Source organism: Ursus maritimus, unplaced genomic scaffold, assembly GCF_017311325.1.
Source record: "Ursus maritimus isolate PB19 unplaced genomic scaffold, ASM1731132v1 scaffold_15, whole genome shotgun sequence".
Taxonomy (NCBI): Eukaryota; Metazoa; Chordata; class Mammalia; order Carnivora; family Ursidae; genus Ursus; species Ursus maritimus.
This window is the reverse complement of record NW_024423897.1, coordinates 20394281-20414273: the sequence shown is the minus strand read 5'-3', so window position 1 is coordinate 20414273 and position 19993 is coordinate 20394281.

Here is a 19993-nt window from a genome sequence, read left to right as displayed (position 1 = left end):
CACACACACACACACACACACGCATATATATATATATGTACAATATATAACATATAATATATAATATATAAAAGCATGAGCCATCTTTTCCATTACCCCGAACTCTTTCCCTGGAGACTACATTCAGCATTTTCTATTCTTTCCTAAGAATAATGGAAGGGATTTCAGCAGGGGACTGAGAAGATCAAATTTAAGTTTTAATTTAAGTGAGAAATAAGCACAATGAGCACTGGCTTTCATAAAAGTTAAAGGTTATTGTTCAGAAAAATACAGTGCCTAGAACAAAGGAGGTTAAAATTGCCCTCCATTCCATGCTCATCCAGTTACAGTGGGAGGATTATGTTTGTTTCCAAGAGGGGAGGCCTAAGGGGCACCAGGATAGCATGAAGGTTCACCAGGATATCAGTCTTGTCAAAGGCTTAGATCCCATGTCCTATCAGAAACACTTGAACAAATGAGAAATATTTCCTAAGGAAGGCGGTACACGGGAAACACAACCATTAACTTCTAACATTTGAACGACTGCCCAGGATTTTGGTCATATCAGAGGACAGACACTCTGCCCAGAAATACCATTTGTGCATTTTGCTGCTTGCATGGGTCTATTCCTCTCCAGGAGTGTGACCCTAAAGGATAGGACACCAAATCGAAGACCCAGCATGAAACAATCTAAGAGAAGACTTAATTTGGAAATTTATCTGGTGAGCTAAATAATTTAAACTGAAAACATACTTCTGACCTAGGGAAAGGGTAAGTATTCAAACAAAACTTTGAATTTTAAGTTATTTTTATGGAGATGATCTCAGAGTTACAGAAGTCTAAAATTACATGCCATACTTATTTATGAACTCTTTAACAGAAATGTAGAAGAACTGCAGAAACATTCCTAAGGCAGAACTTCTTTTAGTGGTGGATTAAACACACATTAATTTAAGTTCATGACCGCTTTTATTCTTTCAAGCCTTCTCTTGTTATAACAAAAAAGCTTTTAACAATACTGGCTTCTGTACAGTAGAAAGGGCATCCTTTATATGCAAAAACTAGCAGAAGAAAGGATATATAATTGTTCCTTATATATTATCAATTAATAAAGCATCATTTTATCTGTATTATAAATTCACTTATAATATTAAAATATGAGGAGACAACAATTAGCATTACAACTTTAGATTTGTGTGTGTGTGTGTGTGTGTGTGTGTGTGTGGTGATAAAATGCAAAATTTATATTTTAACAGTTCAGTGGCCTAAAGTTATATTTACATCATTGTACAATTATTACCACCATCTAGATCCAGAACTTATTCATCATCCCAAAGTAAAACTGTTTCAACATTCAACAACTTCCCACTTCCCACCAGTCCCTGATAACCACCATCCTACTTTCTGCCTCTATGAATGTCATCATTCTAGGTATCTTATATAAGTGGAACTACACACTATTTGTCCTTTTAACCTGGCTTATTCCACATAGCATAATGTTTTCAAGGTTCATTCATGTTGTAGCATATATCAGAATTTCTTTCCTTTATAAGCCTGAATATTATTCCATCTTATGTATATACCACATTCCGTTTATCCATTGATCTGCCTATGTACTCTGAGTTGTTCCCGCTTTTTGGCTATTTTAAATAATGTTACTATCAACGTTAGTGTACAAATATCTGTTCAAATCCCTGCTTTCACTTCCTGTGGGTATCACACAGGAATTCCATATTTAACTTTTGATGAGACACCGTACTATTTTCTAAAGCAGCTGCACCATTTTACATTCCCATCTGCAATACACTGGAGTTCTCATTTCTCCACATTTCCCTCGACACCTATTTTCTGTATTTTTTTTCCACCACAATAACCATCCTAATGGGTGTGAAGTTGTAAGGGTATCACTTTTTAAGCTGTTGTTTAAAGTCATAGCACATCCTATGTGTAATTACATTAAGTTCACATATAAATTTCTCACAGATATAATTGGTGTTATGTTGGGAATATACTTACATAGCAACTTTGTGATTTTCTAAGTCCATTTAAGGTCTTTGTCCCTTTGGGATATTCAAAACACTAAGGACTATCCAAAATTGTTTCTGTGGGTCACCTGGGAGTCCAAAGCATGAGTTCTGGACCCAACTTTGTCACATGAGTGATATGCAACCTTAGACAAATCTATTTTGCTTTGATGAGCCTTGAATTTACAACACAACACCATAGACTATAAGGCTTTTCATTATTTTTACAATAAGACAAAACTCCTTAAAATGGCTTTCAAGATCTTCCATTGTCTGACTTGTCTCTCCAGCCATCACTGCAGCCACTCTCCTCCTAGTTCTCATACCCTGCTGCTCGGACCTCTTTTCTATCCTTGACCATGTCTTGTTGTTCTGTCTTTGGAACTCTTTTGCCCTTTCTGCTCCCCTACTTACTTCCTAGTCATTCTCCATATTTAAGCTCATAGACTACTTTCTCAGGGAAGTCCTCACCACTGTTCTTTTCCAATCTGTAATACATTCTGATTGAACTATGTGCTATTTGTTAGAGTAGATCTGTTTTAGAAATTCTCAGTCATTAATGTGCTTCCCCGATTAACATGTCTGGCCCTGTAAACCATCTATTCCATGGGGACATGCAACAGTGGTTGTTCTCCATACAATTCTCAGAGCCTCAGCCAGGGCTCAATACCTAGAAGGCACTTTTATCAGAAAACTGGGGTTGCCAGTGACAGAAAATGCAACACTAACTTGCTCAAGAAAAAAAGAGTAATTAAAAACTTATGGGCAGGCCTGGGGTGAGGAAACTTAAGACAAGAAGTAAATTCAAACGCCTATCTTCAGATGCAAATATCCTTTTGTAAACGGTGCACTCAGGGTTCCTCTGTTTCCAACCTGTGTAACAGGCTGCAAGTCCTAGAGGTAAATAAATGTCAAAACATAGGAATGAGGTTCCTGGGAGCAGCACGTAAGTTCCTGCTTTATTAGCGTTGCTGTGATCACCACTGCACGAGAGCAAAATATGAGTCCCACTGTGCAAATGTACACGACTGGGGAAAAAAAAAAAGAGTTCCTGTGGGAAATTAATGTGCATTGGCACAGAAAAGTGGGGCCAATTTGCCCTGCAGAGAATCTACTACTTCTTCCTGTGACTTTGTCAGGTGCAAGGAGGTAAACATTGCTCCCACCTTTTAGATGAAGAAAAGGAAATCCCATGCTCTTTAATTCATTTCTTGATTTTTGTATTTTTCCAGTAACTTAAGCTAATTTTTAAAAAGCAGAGAATTCAGACTTATAAATTCACTGATTATCAGACTTAGCAGAGACCTCAACTGGCAACTAGCTCAAGATCTAAGAAACTCCTCTTATTCATTCATTCAACACCGTCATTGTCATGAAACCAAGAATCTATTCTGCCACAAAGTCTTCTAAATTCAAACTAAATCCACATTTGTTGCCAATGAATATTAGTTCTAGGGACCTATCTGCAGTCTTTCCCAATTATTTAACTTTGATTTAAATTAATTTCTACCCACTACGCAGTTGGGAGATAGTCAAGATGTGGATTGAAAACTGAGAAAGGAATGCTGAGATTTTATAATTGATACAGAATGATTGTCACCTGCAAGTAATTAGGAGTTGGGCTACAACTCTAAATTATTTCCAAATTAACTTTTCTTTTTTGAATGTTCTTTCATTTTATCTAAAGAATTCCTATAAGATTTGTTAAATATCAGCATCTCTATTTCACAAAAGATGAGCTAGGAACTCATTAAATCTCAGTGGTCATGGTTGCAGGTTCAGAGTGACAGGAAAAGAATCAATCTAGGGAATGATGGCAAGCGTGTCTTTCACCAGATGCTCGGAAGTAGCGATATTCTACTATGTTTCTAGCATTGTGCTAAGTGCTTCAAATAATCTTCACATCCATTTAGTGTTCACATCAACTCTGTAAAGTAGATATTATCCCCATTTTACAAATGGGACAAAAGAGATTCAAAGAATTTGGAGCCACAATCACTGAATTAGTAACCGTCAGAGGAGAGTTTCTGCCCTACTCTGAAGTCTGCAATTTTAACATTTGATACAAAGTTTTGCACTTGGATAAACATTTGTTTTCAGTGAAAATCTCCCTCTATTCATATATTGAGCTACTACCATGGGCCCATATCTATTTTGGAGGCTGTGGAGAAAAAAAAAAAAAAAGATCTTTCATGCTATTGAAAGTTCAGCCAATGAAAATGACTTATGTAGGTATATTTTCTGTAACATTTTATTTCTATAAACATGTATAAAGTAGGAAAGGACTTATACACAGAAAAATCATGGGAATCTATGGCTTATATCTATGGTTTTTAGCCACTCCTTCAAGAGTTTCAATAAGCAAGTATAACATGTTCTAACAAAACAAAGCAAAACAACTGTGTTGCATACACTGAGCACTGTGTACAATTCCTTGAACCAGAACATCCTCAGTTGTGCGTAATTTTGCTATCCACTCACTCAAAGACCAGGTGCTTACTACCCTTAAGGCCCTGGCCGGCCATATAGCATCAAGACTATCTCTACCTCACCATGCTCACTTCTCTTCTTCAGCTTTGTCCCCAACACGTCTGCAAGAGCCAATCCTAAGGAAAACCATGAAATCGCTCAGACCTGTTGCAACACCTGGGTGTTTTCTCAGCTCCTAAATCACTGTGTGATAAGTTAAATGGAAGGGCAAAGCAATAGCACATGCTCCCAGATGTTTCGGGAGGACAAGGTAGTACAGGATAGGCTGTCAGATGTTTTGAGGAAATTGGATGCAATATGCAGTAAGTCAGTATATTAAATTGATTTATAAATCTATAAATTAATATTTTTACTTCCTATTTTATGTAACACTAACAGCTTATAATAAAGATGATTGAGATACATCAGGGAATGATTTGCTTTGCCTCTCAAGAATCCTATGAGGTAGGCGCTATCACGACACTCATTTTACAGTCAGTAAATGAGGACACAGAGAAGGACACTGCCCAAGGCTACTCCAGAGCCTTTAGTAGGAACCATTGTGTTATAGTACCCTGCTTGCCACCAGGTACTCTACACTGATGATGCAATATCAACAGAAACAGAGAAAAGAATGTTAACAGAATGAACAGAAGCTCAGCACAAGAGGGGGACACTAATGTGGTCCCTAGGTTACAAAGTTTCAACATCCCCTCAAGAAAAATGGAGGCTAAGAGCATCTGCATGTGGATAGTGGCTGTGGGACAGAGTCATTGAGCCTTTCAAATCCTCACTTACCTCACCTGGGACAGGGAGAAGAGGGTCACTTTAGCTCTGCGCATGTTAAGGGAAAGAGCACATAAGAAGTGCCTGGCACAGTTCCTGGCACAGGTAGGTACCTGGTAAATCTATACAGACTGCGTCTGAAGGGAGGATTTTAGGATTCTTAGTACCCGAAGATAGAAGGAATGTGTGCAGGGAACGGAAGGCTGCACTGAGTAATTCCATTGCTTTTCCTTCCCATCCTGCCACTCTATTGTTGCTTAGAATATCCAATGCACCAGGTAAATTCTATACAAAAGCATAGGCTCCAATGGAATGACTTTTATCCATAACCCCTGGATTAGATCATCAACAGGTTTGTTTTGAGGGTTTTGTTTTCTTTTGTTACAGCAACACATTGCTTGGCAGATATGACACATGCCTATCAGAGTATTCATAATGGTCACAAACTCAATGGGATATGGAGAAAAAGGAAAGGAAATAGTAGGACCTCTAAGGAAGAAGGAGCATATGATTTGGGGAAAAGTTCACTAGGTTATTGCAACATGTTCCCTGGGGAGGGCAGTTTATTGGTTTCTAAAAGTTGGTCAGGGACAGTGCTGGTGCATCTTAAACTTTTCATCCCCTGGAAGAAAACTAGGAAAATGATGATAGTTTAACATAAAGCTAAACACTCCCTTTTAATCAGTATCCTTCATTTTGAGCTCACGTACTTCCTATATTTGGGGTGTTAAAATAGCTTTCCTTATAAAAATCATAGTGATTATAGATGAGAGGTTTAAGTTATTTAAACTTTTATTTGAGGGGGAAAATAGTTGGCAATTCCAATATCATGGATTTCCTTCATCTTCATTTTTGAAATTTCACTCTTGAAATCCCAATACGGAGCAATCTAATCCAATATCTTCACTAAAATAATAGATAATCTGCGGATAAAGTGCTAAGTCCCATTCAAATGGAAGTATTATGTGCACTGACCCCGGAAAGTATTGGTGGCATTTTTGCAAAATTCTCAGCTGCTCTTAACAGACAATTGTCTGGTCAAACAAGTTTATCTAAAATGTTTTTGACCTTATTTCTAAGTTCATGGCTTCTTCCTGGTGTTATTCCTTCCTAATCACTAATCTTCATTCATTTTTAAAGACTAGAATCAGCCTTACCTAGACATAAGAAAATCTATCACTTCTCTTGGCTACAATTTGAAGTCAATTGACTCAATTCCCTCATTTATATACAGTTACACATAAAATTAAAAAGGAGAAAATATTTATTACACTAATAGCATAAGTTCTACTATGTATGAGATGGACTAATGTACTGCCTTGTTTGAGTCATCAGTGGTTGCTCTATGATCTTGAATCAACTTCTTTCCTATCCTGAGATCTAGAGAATCAGGAAGTCAAAACAGATGCTTCTGAAGGGCCAGGACAAAATGGACTATCACTTAGTACTTACCACATTCTACACATCACTCAAATGCTTACAATGCAGCATCTCATTCTGTTTTCTCAACTACTCTATCAGGTGCCTACTACTATTGTAACTGACTCCATATATAGAAAGAAACTGAATCTCTGAGAAGTTACATTAATTTTCAAGACTATATTTGCCAGTAAGTGGCAGAGTCTAGATTCAAACCAGAGTCTTTCTTAACAACTAAGTTTGGGAGCCTAAAATGATGGTGCAAATGATTTTACCATGTAAGATAAAGAGTTAAACAGAATTAAAGAGGTAAACAGTAGATATTTCCATAGCTTAAAAGTAGAGATAACAGTTGCCATAAAATATTTAGTGTTGCACCTAGTACAACAGTAATTATTCTATAAGATGTTGTTACAAAACATAGTCACAAGAGTGGATAAAGCCCTGAACCTCGTAACTAAAGCATGTAAAATGCACGAAAGGAAAGAAACAAAAATTCTACCTCCTTTAAAGCCTTATTTAAGTTCTGGTAATAGCATCTCTTTGAACTTTTCTTGTTCCCATTCACTCCATCCATGTTGAACTCTCAACACTTTCTCCCACCTCTCTTAAAACATTAATCTTATACCTAGTACTCAGCCCACCTTTGAATCCTTATCAGAACTACTTACATAGTAGATCTACCAGAAGCTTGTTGTTGTAGGTTGAATAATGTGTCTTCCCCCCACACCCCCACCAAGAGACGGTGAAATTCTAAACTCTGGTACCTGTGAACATGACCTTATTTGGAAATAGGGTCCTTACAGATGTAATTAAGATGTAAAATGAGGTCATACTGCAGTATGGTGGGCCCTTAATCCAATATGACTTGTGTTCTTATTAAGAGGACAAGGCAAGACACAGAAACAGACACATACAGAAGAGCCCACCATGGGAAAGACACAGACAGGCAGAAGAAAGAGGCCATGTGACCATGGATACAGACATGGAAGTTATGAACTCTAAGTCAAGGAATGCCAAGGATTGGCAACAATGACCAGAAGCTAGGAGAGTGAGCAAGGTGTTGTATTTCTAGCTTCCAGAACCGAAAGCATATACATTTCTGTTTTAGGCCACCCAGTGAGTGCTAGGTTGTTACAGCAGCCCTAAAAAACAGATACACTTGCAGATGTATTAAAAGGTTCTCAGGTGCTGCTAGTGCCAGTTTTAAGAGCTGTTATTCTATAATGTTTTAACCATTATTCTTCCACTTTTAAATACATATTGGGTACTCTTGTGATTTGTTTAAACTTAGAAGCCCAAAATTTATCAAAACAGGCTCCTATGGGTCAGGATAGAGTTGGTCTCCTTCTCCGTTGTCCCAATACTTGGCACACAAGAAATACTTAAAGATGAATGAAAAGACTGAACAAAAGAATAAGGAATGAAGATTCTATAATGGCAACTATCAGAGGAAAAGTGATTGCAGTAGAAATATCACAGAATTATTTTCTAGAAAAGTGAAAGTTGATAATGCCAGAAACAGCTTCACAAAACATGTTAGGATCAGGTTCTTAGATAGCTAAATTCATAGGGAAACCCAGAAGCTGAAGCTCTGTTCCCTTCTCCCAAACACCACCCTTCCTCCACCTCTCCTGGGCCTGACTGATTCAGAATGACCCTAGTTAGCTTGCAGAAGCACCCTGAGGTAAGGCTCTAAGGGGGCCGTTAGCTGACACTTTATATTTGCAAAATGAAAGTGCAATGTAAATGTCCTCTGATTCTACTAACAGAGCTGAAAACTGGCCTTGAGAGAGGGAGAAGCAGAAGTCAAGGCCATGGCCTGTTTTCAGGTCACAGAGCTGAGTTTCCAAACAAGGTGCTAAATGAGGTAGAGACACACACACACTGTTTCTGGAATGATGCCTTGAGGCTTTCCTCTACCTCTCTTTGGAGCTACTCCTTCCCAACCTTCAATTTTAAAAAGCCAATTCAACCGTCGAAATATGAACAAACCAGGAAAGCAGTTTATAAGCCCAGTGTCATGGAAAGCAGTTTATAAGCCCAGTGTCGTTAGGATGTATGTGTGGAACAGGTTTGTAAATGCTGGTAAGGGGGAAGAAAAACAGAAAACAGGCCTTGATGCAGGCAGTGCTTGAAGAATCTGGCCCTCCTGCTGGCCTTGTGCCTTCCAGAAAAGAATATAGCTGTGGGTGATTTTTTTTTTTTTTTTTTTTTTGCTAAAGCAGTGCCTCCTGCCTGTCCCCATTAAGTGTGCTAAGACAGGTGAAGAGGATAAACGTAGTAACACCTCAGTTTTTGTAACCCACACAAGAGGATATTCCAGTAAAGATTTGTTCTTAGGTGTGACCTGAATTAGCAGAGCAGGACAGGGGGCAGGCACAAGCTGGGAGGGTGTGCCTGTGCATGCAGGGAAATCCAATATAAGCAGACCAGCCAAGCAATACATTTGATGTTACAAATAAGAGCAGTATTTCTTTATTTTAATGTGCCAATCAGTTGGAGATCTTGTTAAAATTCAGATTCTAATTTAGTAAATCTGGGGTAGTGACAGAGTCTGCAATTTCTAACAGGTTCCCAGGTGCTGGTCTGTAGGTGACACTGAAACAGGGAGTTGGATGACAAGTTCCCATTTTCAGGAGGATTCACACATGCCTTTTCTTTCACTGAATGCATATTTTGTTATTGTGAAGATTTTTTATTATTATTTTTAATTAACGTATAATGTATTATTGGTTTCAGAGGTACAGGTCAGTGATTCATCAGTCTTATAATACCCAGTGCTCATTACATCACGTGCCCTCCCCAATGCCCATCACCCAGTTACCCCATCCTTTCACCCCCCTTCCCCACCCCCAGCAACCCTCAGTTTGTTTCCTATGGTTAAGAGTCTCTTATGGTTTGTCTCCCTCTCTGGTTTCATCTTGTTTTATTTTTTCCTTTCTTCCCCTATGATCCTCTGTTTTGTTTCTTAAATTCCATACATCAGTGAGATCATATGACAATTGTCTTCCTCTGACTTATTTTGCTCAGCATAATACCCCCTACTAAATGCATAGTTTTATTACCATGTTTCATCTTTTCACAAATGTAATTTCTTCTACCTTTTAAGATCTCCGTAATTTACAATCAATAGTGCTCTATAACCTCTGTCAACCAAGCCAGGCTTGAGTTTGTACCAAAGTTATCACTGCCTGGGCACGTGGAAACATCAAGAGGTCAGCATCAAAAGGGCAGAATGGGTATCAGCAGCTTAGAAGACAAACCTGCAGGCAAGGGGAGACATTGTTTCAATGAGGAGGCAAATGGGGTGGGTGGGGGTGGAGGAGGTGAATCGGTGGTCTCTCCGTATTCCCAAAGCAGTCCTTGCAGGTAGGCTAGTTCCACACAGCTGCAAAGCCGTCTCAGAGCCCACACCCTTGGCTTTTAGTCAGGTAGGTGCGTATTCTTCAAAAACACTCCATCTCAATTGCTCTTAATGGCAGAGAGGATGATTGGGGGAGGGGGGTAAAAATTTGGTACAACAGCCTGGCTTGGCTGACAGAGATTATAAGGCACTACTAATGATCGAGTTAAAGGTAAGTCATAACAGTTTAATTCTAAATGTCAAGTTTTAGGAAGAGCTTATGCATTCGTTTTTTTTTTTTTTTAATATGCACAGAAGTAATACAGGATAAAAATATCCTAAATAAATCTGAAGTATATATAATGACATAGATATTCTAAATAATGAGAGCAGCATGTGACCATGTAATTGACAGCTTTTCTTTCGTAGTATCTATGAAGTGACGGTGCATTTTACAGTCCATAGCACCTTAGACTTGATTATATGTAGTTTGTAAGACACAATTACTATTTATTAGGCACTTAACATATAACAGGATGCTAAAGAGCCAATTGTCACATAAACCTTCAGGTAGGTAGACTTCTTATGTCCCTGCATGGTAAGAACTGAATAGGTTTACCTTAAATATTTTCTTTCCTTCTTTTTTTTTTTTTTAATTTCATAGACTAGAGACTGAGGCATCAGAGGAGTAACTTTCTTGTTCAAGGTCAGACTGCTAAGTTCAGCTCTTATGTGCTGAATAAGCCGCGGTCAAGTAGAGTGGACATTTAGCCTTTTCTCTAACTGAACACTTCTTCACAATAGGTCTCAATTAGGCATCTACCGACCTGCCACCCTCTGGGGACCTTTGATAACTTGTGTTTTATGTTGCAGAGGAATGGGAGGTCATATTTGGTCTTCACAAGGGCTCAGGAGTGATTCTGGAATTTAATAAGCATGGCAAGACTCAAAACAACCTCAGTGCTTAATGCAGTCCTCCAAGGTCGAACAGGTCCTTCGAGAAGGCTAGCAGCACCCCTGCACATAAACACTCAGTTTTGACATGAGAAAGTATTTTGTAGAATCTGTAGCAGTGGTGTCCTGATTCACCCCCCAAGTTTCAACCCGTTTTTACTTTTCTCTGACAAAGAAAAACCTCCCTTTACATCTTAATCCACTTGCTCTGTAAACTGTGATTGCAGGATTTCAGAATTGCTAAGGTAGCAAATCTTTCATTCCTTTTATGTAACAAAATAGGCTCCATCACCATCAAATCTGCACTCTACCATGGTCGATGAGCCCTTGGGAGCCCAACTGATGTACAGGGCAAGTGTAACAGGAGAATAGCACAAAACAATTTCTGATATGAACCTGAAGCTCATGGATGGCATTATTTAGCTTCCTTGGGGACCCAGACAGACAAGGGTCCTCACTGTCTTTGTGCCTCCTTTCAAGTTCTATTTCCTCATACCTATTTCACCACTACCAGGGTTATCTTCCCACACCACTGAAGTACTTACCAGGAATTTACTACATGCCCAGCACTGTGCTCAGAGCTTTACATGGATTTTTTATGCCTTAAAGCAACCCTATTAGTTATCCCTACTTCAAAATGGGTTAAACTGAGGCTTTGAGAGGTAAGGGCTTTTTTCCATGGCTTATGGCAAGCAAGTGGCCGAGCTGGAATACCAGCTCAGGCAGTGTGTGTCCAAGTTCTCACAGTTCTTCACTATGCTGACTTATGGCTTTCATCATCATCAAGCCTCCACCTTCCCCCACAGTGCCGGCAGAACAAAGTCCTTTGTTCATAGTTTAACATTCAAAAGCTCCCACAATGGTGCCCCTTCCTGCCTTTCCCAACCTCATTTTGTTTCCTACCCTCTTTAAATGTCCCACATGTTTGACATTGCCTTCAATTTCTGCTTTGGTCAAGTGCACTCATCAACAGGACAACACTCTTTTTCAACCCTCTACAATCTTAGTAAGGTTCATAACCACTGCACCATTCTTGTGTGAAGCCTGCCCCAACCCCTCCCCTGATGCACAATATATAATTGTTCTTCTACATTCTCAAAGAATTTCCATCTTTTTATTTGGCTTTATAAGCTATACAATATTTTTTGTACCACTCTTCTCTATTGGTTTTATGTTCCTGATGCATAGAAATTGTCTCATTCATTTGTTTCTTGCCAATATCTAATTTAATATCCTATATAGAGTTGGGAAGATGTGAAGAGCAGAAGAAAGGCAATGAGACAGAGAAATTTTCTTTTAGGTTATGGGCTCCTAGTGGACAAGAGCTCCATCTAATTTAACTTGCCACAAAGACTCAGAGTTAGGACTCGATAGTCACCAAATTCTTACTCTCCTCAAAAGGTTTTTCACACCACGTGTCAGCCTGTACTTGATATCCCAGTAACGACCTGCCAGTATGGGCATCCAATAACGATGTGGGTCACCACTAACACTGTACAGTTTACTCTGCCTTCTTACCTGTCCTCTGTGCTGAGTTCTGGCCACACCCTGTCTTATATAGCAACCCTACTCATCATCTGCTCATTTCTCTTCTAAAGAGCTTCCCTGGCCCTTCTCCACTGTCCTCTCAGAAGGATAGCATGCAGACCTCTCATGTTATTAAGGGTCTTTTTTTTTATGCATGGTGCCCACACTAAAGGTGCCAACCTAATACTAGACACAACAACTCAGGACCAAATAGGAGCACTACTTCTCACACTGGAGTCACTGTTTCATGCCAATTTAGCACAATGCTTAGCATATTTGCTTTGTACTTATTTATTCGCAATGCACGCGATAAAAACACAAGTTCTATACTGTGGTTTTAAGACCATAGGTACCACACAGACTGAGTGCAAATCTCCTCTCCAACTTTACTAGCTATTATTTTGACCACTACTTTTCAATGTATCTATGAATGTCTGGGGGACCTGTTAAAACATAGGTTATGACTCAGTAGGTCTGGATTGGGGCTAGATATTCTGCATTTCCAGTGTCAGGTGATGCCAATATTGCTAGTCCACAGACCACTCTTTGAGTACCAAAGACTTCTACTAGAGCCTTCCTCACTCAACCTTGGCTTCATATTACTATCACTTATGAGGCTTCTAAAACTTCCAATACTCTGACCACATGCCAGACTTATTGCATCACAATCCATAAGTAGGACCCAGACATCAGCATTCCAGTTTCTTCTCCATAGAGTTCTTGTAAGGATTCCATGGGCTTGTCATAGAAAATATTTACACAGGTCGCTGAAACATGGGAAACACTTAATCTATGTTAGCTGTTTTACTATAACTATTACCAAAAAATGGATGTATGTTTCCCAGGATGTTGGTTCAACAAGATGTCAATAATATTCATAAATAAAATGTTCCATGTTAAATATGCTTGGGCAGCACTGCACACTATAGCTTCCTCCATGAGACACACAAACCACCTAAGTGCTCTCTTCTGTAATGCAGAAACCTACTAGATAACCTGCCATTTACCAAACATAGATGATCCTTGAACCCTTCACCTGGCACTATTACTTTGTTTCTAAGCATTTTAATAAAACAATAAATTGAGATTTCTAAGTTACATGCATTTTAATACAAAAAGATTCTATGTACCCTTCATCCAGCTTTCTCTAATTTTAACATCTCGCAAAACTGTAGTACATCAACTAAGAGATTGACATTGATACAATCAAGACACAAAACATTTCATCATCACAAGATCACTCATGTTACACTTTTATAGACATACCCACTCCCTCCCACCCCTACCTCTCCTTAAGCCTTGGCAACCAATTATCTGTATTTCTAAAATTTTGTCATTCAATAATGTTATATAAGTGGAACCATATAGTATGTGACCTCTTGGGATTGTTGGGGTTTTTTTCCCTCCCACTCAATAAGTTTCTCTAGATTCATGCAGATTGTTGCATGTATCAGTAATTTCTTCCTTTTTGTTGCTGAGTAGCATTCTATGGTATGTATATGCCATGGTTTATTCACCCACTGAATCTGGGTTGCTTCCAATTTGGGGTTACTGTGAATAAAGCTGCAATAAACATGTGTGTGCAGGTTTTTGTATGAACGTAATTTTTTATTTCTCTGAGATAGAGCCCAGGAGTGTAACTGCTGGATCATATGGTAGTTGGACGATTATTTAAAAACAAAAACAAAACTCTGCCACACTGTTTTCCAGGCTAGCTATTATATTTTATAGCCCCACCAGCAATGTGTGAGTGGTCCAGGGTCTCCACATCCTTATCAGCACTTGGCGCTTCCTCCTTCCCCTCTCCTTTTTTTTTTTTTAAAGTCATTTTGGTAAGTGTGTAATGGTATCTCATTGTGAATTTATTTGTATTTCCCTTATGGCTACTGCTATTAAACATCTTTTCATGGGGTTATTTGCAATTCGTGTACTCTCTTTGGTGAAAAGTGTCATCTTTTTCCCACTAAATTGTTTGCTTTTATATGTTGAGTTTCAAGAGTTCTTTAAATATCCTAGAGACTAGTTGCTTGTTGGTATATGGTCTGCAAATATTTTCTCCCCATCTGTAGTTTATTTTCATCCTCTTGACAGCCTTTCAAAGAGCAAAAGTTTTAATGTCGATAAAGTCCAATTTATCATTTTTTTTCCTTTCAGGGATTACATTTTCAGTATTAAGTCTGAGAATTTGTTTACTGGCTCTAGATACTGAAGAGTTTCATTTGTTTCTAAAAGTTTCATAGCTTTATGTATTCCAGTTAATTTCATGATCCATTTTGAATTAATGTGTTATAGTACGTGACACATAGAGTGTTTGTTTTTGTTGCTGTTGTTGTTTTGCCTATGGATGTCCAATTGCTCCAGCGCCATTTACTGATTTGTTGAATATGCTCTCTAGCTGGTCGGCTTGCTTCTCTCCACTTCTCAGAGTCTTATGTTTGTTTTATATATAATGCCCAGGCATTTCTATTGTACTTAGTGGGAGGGATAGAGAAAATTACTTCTATCCTCCTGGAAGCAGGAGCCCTTATTAACATTCAGTTATGCAGAATTCTACAGTTTGGAAGAATTGGATGACCACATACAGAACACTCTTTTGCATATAATACAACAGACAAGAGACATCCCCATAATGGTGGAATTCTAGGCTCATATAAAGGTGGGATGTACGAGAACACAGATTAACATGCTCAGAAATAAAAAAAATGTTACTGAATTGCTTTAGGACATCTCTTTGAAGTTCATGTTTGAAGAACTATATAACTTTTAGTCCTTTAGTTATACTCACAAAATTTCTCAGTATCAACTAAGTTTATAGTATCAAAGTATGCCTTTGATCCAAATTCTGTTCTTTAATTTCATTTTTCCAAAAGCACCATCCTGAAAGGAAGTGTCAAGATCACCAAAGTACTTTATCATAAAAGAGACTTGGACATCCATTTCTGGGCAAGAAATTAGAAAACTCAAGTTTGTCACATGCTGGTCATGTGCACAAATATAAAGATATTCCAAGATTCAAATTCTAGTCATACCATTTTGGGAAAATGATTTATCTCCCAGGATTATTTCTCTCATCTATAAAATGGGGCTGATAAGCAGATACCTCACAACACTCTTGAGATGAAAAAACATAATCTAAAATACAAGCCCTTTGTAAAATGCTGAAGTGTGAGAGAGTAAGGGGTTACCAAGAACATTCTCTTGACAGTGGCCTGTCAAGCCCAGAAATAATTCTACCTTCTATTAGCAGCTTCAAATTGAGAGTGGTGGGTGCTGAATAATCTAACAAACATATCATTTATTTCATTTTTGTGAAAAATATAAAACCCCTTGAAGGTTAATACATTAGTCTTTCATCAGTTGTTGATATCTTTATGTAAAGTTTACATGTACTTAAGAGGAAGTTCGAACCACTGACCAAGAAGGAAATTTTCTTCCTAGACACTGATGAGAGGTAACCCTATAAAGTAGGAAAAGAGGTTTCAAAGAGGAAAATCTGTACTTCACAATGTAGCTCAGGTCAGCCCTAAACCTACCTGGGATTGATGTGTATTCCTAGTCAAAATCGCTGATTAAAACTGTTCATATGTTTTATAAATAACTTATTTTGTGTCTACTATGTGACAAGTATGATTCTGACTCTGAAGATACAGCAGTGAACTTTTAAGAAATAATTTTCTGGGGCACCTAGGTGACTCAGTTTGTTAAGCATCCAACCATCCATCTCAGGTCATGATCTCAGGGTCGTGAGATCTAGCCCCATGTCATGTCGGGCTCCATGCTCAATGCAGAATCTCCTTGAGGTTCACTCTCTCCCTCTCCCTCTGCCCTTCCCCTCACTTGTTCACTCTAAAATAAGCAAGTCTTTAAAAACAAAAAATAATTTTCCAAAAGAAGGTAAAATCAGGACCTTTGTATAGATACAAAATGAGCATTTATTGAGGATTTTATTTAACTCATTAATGAAGGGCCAAGCAGATGTTAAACCAGTTCAAACGTAGAGTCAAGAACAGGCACATTTAGGAATCAAGTAAAAATGAATCTGTAAATGGATGCAAAATTGTCTTCTCCCACAATAGGGAGGAAATCACAACAAAAATGCTCACCCACATGGGCTTACATCTTAGTGGAGGTATCAATAAACAAGGTAAATATGTACTATTTATAATGTTTTTAATTGTGTGGATGGTAGGAGGTATAAATATTGATTGGCTGGACAGAGGAGATTCTGAAAGGATAAAGGAATTGCAGGAATACGTGGATATTCTGTAAATTCAAGAGACTAGACTCCAATTCCAGTAAACTAAGTTCCCTTTGGCTCAAATATTTTATGTCTATAATTTCATCCTAGTGTTGTGAAATCTATCTTGGAATATTTTATCACAAGATTCAAGTCTTCCATACCATATTTAAGGACAAGGACTGTTGAATCTCAGGTAAAGGGGTAGTGAACAAAGAATGCTATGGTGTGTGCTCACAACACATTGGTTAGCATGGGAAGAAATCTCACAGCCAATTACTATTCACACAATCCATCTATCATATCAGACTCTATTGTGCCTGATTATTTTGTCTTCTGTTTATTCATTTATCCCTAATGTCCTTTATTCACTCATATATGTATTCCTTTGCTCAGTACAGAACTTAAGCATTAACATTTTAATTTATAGGAGTGGCCCTGCCCTTGTGTTGCTCACAGATTGGAGGGGATGATTACATGAACACACATGTATGGTCACATGACTCATAAGGACACATGACACACTACACAGACAGCAAGTATCAGGGAAAGTCCATATAAGACCAAGGGACAGAATTTTATCCTAGAACAGCTACTCTCAAGCAGTAGCATATATCAAAGTCACCTGGAGATCTTGTTAAAACACACATGGTTGAATTCCATCTGCAGTGTTTGACACCAGACCCAAAAGCAGCCAGTCTATGGTCTGGACAGGGATCTGTGGTATAAAGTAGCTCAAAAGAGGAGTAAAAAACAATGTAATTTACTTTCTTGATCACACTGATTAAAACACAGTGATTAAGACAGTTGGCTACAGAAGTTGAATTTGGCAGGTCTGGATACAGGTAAAATCCACAGTGATCCCAACGAACTATAAGCAAGTTCAAGAGTAAGATTTCAGCCCTTCCTGGGACAAAAGAAGAAAATACTGTAAATATTCCCTGTCTCAGCTCTACTTTTCAACTGTGAATGCTTTATTCTTAAGTAGGTTCCCCACCAAATGGTGACAAAGATGGTCACCAGCATAGCCAGACTCACATCTTCACAACCATACTAAAATGTTGGCTTTTCTAAATATTTCAAACTGAAGTCCCAATAACACATCTCATTGGTCTGGCTTAGGCCGCATACCCATCCTTCAAACCATCATTGTGATCAGGGAATGCAACAAACCCATTGACCAGGATTTCCATCCGCCCACCTACCCACCCATCTACCCAACCACCCATTGATCCTTGAAATTGGGGATGAAAGGTAGCCTTACGTGAGCCACAAATGCAGAGATTGAGGAGAAGCATAGTTTTTAATCAAGGCCAAACTACAATGCCCACTTTAACACATGGCCCATTGTGTTTGCCCTCCTATAAGAAGCCATCCTCAGGCCATGCCAGAGAGAGGTCCCTGACACAGTCATGTTTTATACCACCTGAACAAAATTACATTTAGAGGATATTTCTGGAAAATCTACAATAGGACCATGTTAAAACTATTTACCAGTGTATATGACAGATCACTGAAAATATAAATTCTGAGATCCTGATAAGAAGGGAGAAAAAGGAAGCAGGATAGAGGAGGAAGAAGAGGGAAACAAGGAAGGATTGGGGGAAAGTCCTGCTTTGGGTCATGCTGGGTTATCAGGGGTTTGTCTATTGCTCTCACCTCACAATGCATATGACATAAGTGAGAATATACATTTTGTGAGAATTCTTCCTTGAAATCTCACAGGGTACCTCATTTCCCAAGACCTCAGAGAGTGTGACAAACCTAGTTTCCTGTGATACTTGACTTCTGCCTTTCAAGACAGAGAAACTGAGGCAAAGCAGAAATCCTGGTATTATCTTACCTAGGCTAGGAGTTGGAGCAAGGATGTGGCCAGCCTTCTGACATCAATGCTATTTTCTCTCTTTTAATCCAAGGGGCTATGACAATTGCTCTCTAGTCAGGGTACACAGAGTTCACTGAGTGACAATGTCAATAAAGGGACATTCAATCCTGTCTCATCGCTTATCATTCCCTTTTCCTTCTCACTTCCAAGAAATGGTTTATATTGGGGGGGGGAAATCAAGCTAAATTTTGTATTCCCATTCTACCAAAGTTTACCTCTCCTTCACATATATTTTGAAAATAACTATCCTAATCTCTTTAAAAAGTAAATGAAAAAAGAAAAATTGATTTGTGTTGCTGCCTTGGACTCCAGAGATAGCACAAGCCAGACGCAGCCGGAGTCCACTGCTATTTTGATGCCAGTCTGTAGGCGGCAAATTACTCAAGGACACAAGAGTGACTAAGACTGTTTTCTGTTTGATGTTGATAGAGCAAGTCAATCCAGTGGTTAAAAAAAAAAGAAAAGTCACTGAGACTGATGAAAAAACTAAGTGAGGACACAGCTCTTCCACGTACTGCACTCCTACTTCAGTTAATGAGGTCTGTACTGCCAGGAAAAACTAATAGTGGCCAGAAGGAAAACAGAGCAAAAAGCTATTTTGTAAGTATTAGCACAATATTGGATTTTTCCTTCCATGAAAATTTTATCTACCCAGACAACTCCTACTGATCCCTCAAAATCCTGCTCAAGCACCTCCCCTTCTTCTGATACTTTCCTTTGACTGGGTCCTACCAGACCTTGGGCCCGACTCCTTTCTAACATGGGTCACCTTGGTTAAATAGGATTTATTTACATGGCTATCACCCTCATGGAGCAGTTAGTGACGCCATGAACTATTTGTTTTTTTGTTTTGTTTTCCAAACACAGCACCTAGCATGGAGTAGGCCATTTTCAAGGGTCGTGGGATAAGTGAATACGTATCCTGAAAAATTACTCTGAAAACATGATTTTAGGAGACAGGGGTTCCTGAGATCAAAGTGACAAGACCGCATTTTTCTAGGGGACATAAAACATACATTCATCCTAAAATCTTTATCCACAAATTAGGGATAGCAGTAATTCCTTTATCAGGATTCATGCAAAGACTATTAGAGATAATCCACTATATAAATGCTTCATTAATTGCCAAGCCTCATAAGAGAATATCAGTATTTGAAGTTATGTGGTCTAAATCCTCAGTAGAGAAAACACCAAACTACAAAGGGATCCAGGGTAGGGCTGGGACTTGTTGTTTTCTGTGTTTTTACCCAGAAGACATTTTGGTCAGTGTGAAGACCGTGGACTCGGAAGTCCCTCAGCATCATAAATAAATGTAGGTTTTGCCCCTCAGTAGAAGTGTAATTTCAGTCAAGTTATATAGCCCCTCT